The 6000-nt window shown below is 49.1% G+C and overlaps 1 protein-coding gene across 4 annotated transcripts in view; it reads right to left on the bottom strand.

The window, feature by feature from the left end:
- RIN2 (Ras and Rab interactor 2) overlaps positions 1–5616 on the bottom strand; it is a 213231-nt gene extending 207615 nt beyond the window's left edge. For 2 of the 4 annotated variants that reach the window (XM_068143233.1, XM_068143231.1), the window contains exon 1: positions 5389–5605. The gene's annotated coding sequence lies outside the window, so the exon portion shown is untranslated. The other 2 variants (XR_010987887.1, XM_068143232.1) reach the window with 2 other exon arrangements.
- Between the last annotated feature and the right edge of the window lie 384 nt (positions 5617–6000).

The raw sequence follows: 6000 nt of genomic DNA on the forward strand, positions 1-6000 counted from the left end.
TCTCTCTTTTCTGATCTACTCTGGGGAAGGGGGGGAAGAGAGGGGAGAGCGGAGGTGGGGAACCCCCTCTGCAAGGGGGGGTTACTCTCATTTCTGTGTTACTTTATTGTATATCTTTGTATATATTGTAAATATTGTAAATTTGTATATATTCCCCCGCATACCCTACATTGCTTTGTAAATATAAAGCTCCACTGCTTTGCTAATTCAGCTTGTGAGTTTTTTTTTTCCTTTTCCTTCAATTTTCTTTCCCTTTACCTTACAAGGGGGAAGGGAGGAGGCTTCATGGCCTTACCCTTCCAACCCACCACACTAAAGTGATATTGGAAGACTTAATTCCCAGATATGGGTTGGTACACCGGATAGATTCTGATCGAGGCACTCATTTTACATCAAAGGTGGTCCAACAATTAATGGACAGTTTGGGCATACATTGGGAACTTCATACCCCCTGGCACCCACAGAGCTCGGGGAGAGTAGAAAGAATGAACCAAACACTGAAACAAACCCTTACCAAATTAATGATTGAGACCCAGATGACATGGGTTAAGTGCCTACCCTCGGCCCTGCTCCGGATCAGGACACAGCCGAGATCTGATGTTGGTGTATCACCTTATGAAATGATGTTTGGGCTACCTTATTTACAAGGTGGGAGGGAAATGGCTAATTATGAATTGGGGGACAAAAACATTAGAAATTATGTGATGGTAATTGGGAGAACATTACAACATTTACGGGCTCAAGGGATGTTATCTCAGTCAGTTCCTTTGGATTTCCAAATCCACGAATTTAAACCAGGAGATTGGGTTATGACAAAAATGTGGAAAGAACAAACACTTACACCTCAGTGGGAAGGACCCTTTCAGGTCTTGCTTACTACAGAGACTGCAGTGCGGACAGCTGAGAGAGGATGGACACATGCAACAAGAGTTAAAGGACCTGTGGATCCACCCACTGAATGGACTGTGGTACCCCAAATGGAGGACCTAAGGATGGTCATCAGACAAGTTCCAGTATCAGAGCAGGAGTGGTAATGGTCCTTGTCTGAAAACATAACACCTCCCTGGACACGGGGATATAATCCAAGCAGAGTATTGGTGGGATTGAAGGAGGCAAGACCGGGTAGACCTCTGTAATTGCCACGAAGAAGATCTAGAACCATGGCTGTGGGCAGCAACCCCATAGGCCATGTGAGTGGAGTTACAAGTCAAACCGGACTCCTAATTCCCAGGATTATACCATAGCCACTCCCTGTGTATGGTGCCTATTAAAGTAAAAGAGGAAATATTTTCAGGCATGGAACATCAGTTGTTATTCCATTCCCTTTACCAGGAAGTTTAAATTGGAATTATTTTGCTTGTTGTAGAATTGTTGCCAAGTTAGGTTATTATGGCTCAAGCCAAATGTAGTAGAAAGAAGGGGAGGGATTGTGAGAAACTGGTTATAATATTTGGCTTTCACAAGGGGAATTACTGGGGACTGTGAGGCTCGATTGTTGGGCTGGATCGTTGGGCTGATTGGTTGGTTATTTTGTGGGGTATTGGGGAAGAAAGGTGAGGTGCGAACATGTCTAGAGGCTGGCCAGGTCAAAAGTGCAGGTTTTGTCTCAGTCTTGATGAAGAGGGGTGGGAGCGTGTTGGGGAATATATGAATATGTACATTTTAATATATTAATATGTATGTTTGCTGTCTATATAAGTTCACCTCGTGTTGTTGGGGTGCGCCTCTAGCAAATTCGCTATGCACCCAGTGCTGTGTTGCCTTTATTTTATAATAAACTGGTTATAAATTTTCAGCAGTGAGTTCGTTTCTCACAGCACCTACAGGGGTGGGCATTCAACCACCTCCCCCTGGGCAGCCTGTGCCATTGTTTGAGAACCCTTTCAGTGAAGGAGCTTCTAACATTGTGACCATTTGAGGCTGTGCCTTTAAGAAAAGGGACATTGTGACTGAATGTTTTATAAACAAAGGCCTGTACTAACTGCTTTTAATTAACAATTATTCCTTTTCTCTCTTTCTAACCCTCTCTGGGGAAAAGGGGGAGAGAAGGGGGTACGGGGGGGGGGGGAACCCTTCCTCCTGATGGGGGAAGGGAATCTCATTCTGTGTTACTTTGTTGTATATTTCTGTGTATATATATTCCCCTGCATTTCCTAAACTGCTTTGTAAATACAGCACACGATCCTTTGCTAATCCGGCTGTGTTTTTTTTTTCTTTCAATTTTCTTCCCTTTACTTACAAGGGGGGGAAGAAGGCTTGAGGCCTTCCCCTCAACCCTCGACAATAGCCCTGATGCAAGAGAATCTGCACTTCTGAGAGAAAAACAAACAGTGAACAGCAGAGACTACGCACTCCTGAGCTTGCACCTTGCTGAGCACAGGAATGTCTCAAGCCACCAGAAGTTTTTCAAAAGCAACCTTGAAATCCTGAAGTTTAACAGCATCAGTTTCTCAGCACAGGCTAATATTTATGCTAGCTGTCTTTTTAAAGCCTTAGCCAGAGATGAAACCTACATTACAGCTACTGCACAACTGAGTCCTGACACACTGACCTACCAGGGATACTGTGACCGGTTGACGTTGTCCCCTTAAGAAAGGGAATATGGTGGATGGAAGTTGGTAAACGGAAAGAATAATCTAAACTAATTTCATTGGTGAAGTGGGAGGAAGCACCTTCTGAACTGGGAGTGAACTGGGCATTCCAGCACTTTTCTATCAGTCTTGCTTCCGCCTCTTCTTTGGGCAGCAGCTTTCTGTGCTGGGCTTTCTGCCAAGACTTCGGCCTTGAAACCGATAAGATAGAAGGCCTGTATTAACTGCTTTCCAATTAACACAAAACTGCTTTTAACTTCTTTCTTTCTCTTTCTCTCTCTCTTTTCTGACCTACTCTGGGGAAAGGGGGGGAGAGAGGGGAGAGCGGAGGTGGGGAACCCCCTCTGCCGAGGGGGGTTACTCTCATTTCTGTGTTACTCTGTTGTATATCTTTGTATATATTGTAAATATTGTAAATTTGTATATATTCCCCTGCATATCCTACATGGCTTTGTAAATATAAAGCTCCACTGCTTTGCTAATTCAGCTTGTGAGGTTTTTTTTCCCTTTCCCTTCAATTTTCTTTCCCTTTACCTTACAAGGGGGAAGGGAGGAGGCTTCTTGGCCTTACCCTTCCAACCCACCACAGATACCTTACCCTGGATGCTGATTTCCCACAGTACTATCTGATACCAGACCTGGCAGAGAACAGAATCAAACAAAACCCCAAACATTTATGAGTTTACCAAACATAAACAATCTCCAACTTAACAGAAATCCCTTGAAGAAAAACAAAGTCAGCCTCAAAACCTATTTGGTGAGTGGACTCATAGCAACATAAAGGAATCTTGTCCCATACAGCTGTTCCATCATAATTTTCACAACTGTCCATAATGCTGATATTCTTAGTAATTATTACTTGATGGTTTTAATTAACAAAGAATGAGGCAGTGGACTGAATACAAATCCTCACAACAAATACAAAATACAAATGCATCCCAGGATTACAGACAGGGAAACATAGGAGATGTTCTTCAGAACCACAGCACAATTCTCTTGCCAAGCTGCAGGATTAGCAGACAACTCTACTTGCCACAGTCTCCCTGATCATCTAAACCTCAATAAAGAACCAACCTGAGAAAAGGCAAGAGCTTGGTTCCACAGAACTGCAGAATGCCAGCTTGGAAAGGACCTCAAGCATCATCTGCTCCAACCTTTCTAGGTGATAGTGTAGTTGAAATGAGCTGGCCCAGCACCCTGTCACGCTGGGTCTTAAACTGTCCAGTGTAGGGGAATCCACTACTTTCCTTGGGAGATGATTCCGATATCTGACTGTTCTTATGGTAAAACATTTTCCTCTTGAGTCCAATGGGAATCTCCCCAGGAGTAACTTGTACCCATTAGAGGCTCCATCCTCCTGATAGCCACCCTTTACGTACTGGTTCGTGGTAAGAAGGTCTCCTTCTCCAGGCTGAACGAGCCCAGTGAATAATTAACCACAGAATTACTCAGAGCATGCACAGAGATGCAGCTGAATTGAAGACAGAGTTGCTACAGAGTGGCAGAGTCCACAGCTTTGAGCACTTGTCCTAAGCACAGCCTCAGCAGCCTTGTAGCCTACACCTGGGCAACTGCACTTCTGCACCTACAATGAACTCCAGGCTGATAAGAACCTCAGCTGCCTCCCAGCAGCTGTGTTCTAACCCAGGACACTACTGCAAACACTGATCTGTTCATCCCCTGTGGCTTTTGCCCCCACAGAAATACCAGGCAGAAAACCACAGAATCATTTTGGTTGGAAAAGACCTTTGATATCACCAAGCCCAACCATGATCTAATTCCACCAAGTCCAGTGTTTTTGTTCAATCCTCATCCTCTGCTGGCAAAGGCACCTAAAGATGTTCCTTACTTAAATAGATTTAAGAGCTGCACTTTAGGAAATAAGCAAATAAAACACATGAGAGGTGTGCAGCTTGGAAGGAGGAGAAACCAAAAGCAGCAAGCTAACAGAGGAAAGTACACTTCCTGCACTTCACCTGTGAAGCCGGACCTGTGCGATTGAAAGTAACCGCAGCATTCATAAGGAAACATTTAAGAAGACGAACCGGCAAGACATACATTGTATCCCCGTCACTTGGAGCCCAGGAATTCCTATTGCAGCCAGAGAAGCGATGGGGGTGCCGGGGCTGAGAGCGCTGCCTCCAGCCTGGCTCGAGAGCTGTTTACAGCGTGCGCGGCTGCGATGCTCACAGGCCCCGCTCCGGCTTAGCACCGCAAACGCGCACCAAGCTTCCCCCCCCGGAGCCCCTGGGACCCGGCTACACGGAAGGGAAGCACAGCAGCAGGGAAGATGGCTTAACGACAGCCGGGCAGCTGTGTCTCCAACCAGGCCAGACGGAGCCCCGGCCCCGCGGCCAGAAGCCGAGCTGCGGAGCTGCAGCCCTGGGTTCGCTGCCCTGCAGCACGTCCCCCAGGCACTGTCGCGGGGAGACGGGCCCGAGCCGGCCTTCACTTGGCCGCGGCTACTGCTGGAGAAGGAGACGGCAGCCGGGCTGGGGAAAGGGGGAGGAAAAGAGTACGGGCTGCAGCCCAGCTCCTCACCTGCGTCCCGGCGGGGCGGAGGGCGACGGCTCCCAGCAGCGCGCAGCGCCGGAGGACCAGCACGGACCGGCAGGGCAGCGGCCCCGGCCTGCTCCGCGGCCCTAGCTCCCCACGGTCCGCCCTCTTCCGCCGCGACTTTCAGGGAGCCGGTTTCAAACGGCCGCTTAAGCCCCGTTCCCGCGGGCTCCCCAGGGCCGGCCTACCCGCGCCGAGATTCCCGCAGCCGCCCGACCGCCGCGCTTCCCCCGCCCCTTACCTCACTCCGCCGGCCAACAACGGGCAGTGCCGCCGGGAGCCGCCCCCGGCCAGCGGGGCCTGGCCGAGCCAGGGCTCGGGGCGGGAGCGTGGTTTGCACCCTTCCACGCCGCTCAGCTCAGGCCGCCCCTTCCTTCACCACGGAGCAGGCTCTCCCGTGGACCAGACGCCTGTGCCATGCGCCCGCCCCCCGCTCCCGGCCCTCCTGAGTGCCGCTCCGCTCCGCCAGGCTGCCGACAAGCAAGCCAGCCCTCTCCGGGCAGCGGGGAGCTTCCTGAGACACCCGAGGGCGGAGAACCCAGGGTGGGCACGACCGAGTGTGACCGTTTGAGGCTGTGCCTTTAAGAAAGGGACAGTGCTGGAGCACTGTGGCTTAATGTTTTGTAAACAAAAGACAGGTCTAAACGAATTTCATTGGCAGATTAGTAGAATGCAACTTTAAGTTTTGAGTGCTGCTGAGACTTTCCTCAGTTCGCTCTTCCCTCCCCTTCCAGCTTGTCCACTTCTAGGCTCTCTGCCAGACTGACCATGGACAGGCAAGTGTGGCCTACTAATTTATAACTGCTTCTACTAACAATTGCTCTTTTTCTCTCTTTCTAACCCTCTTTGGGGA

The sequence above is a fragment of the Melanerpes formicivorus genome, unplaced genomic scaffold (assembly GCF_026170545.1).
Source record: "Melanerpes formicivorus ecotype bairdi unplaced genomic scaffold, bMelFor1.0.p_v2 SCAF_9, whole genome shotgun sequence".
Classification (NCBI taxonomy): Eukaryota; Metazoa; Chordata; class Aves; order Piciformes; family Picidae; genus Melanerpes; species Melanerpes formicivorus.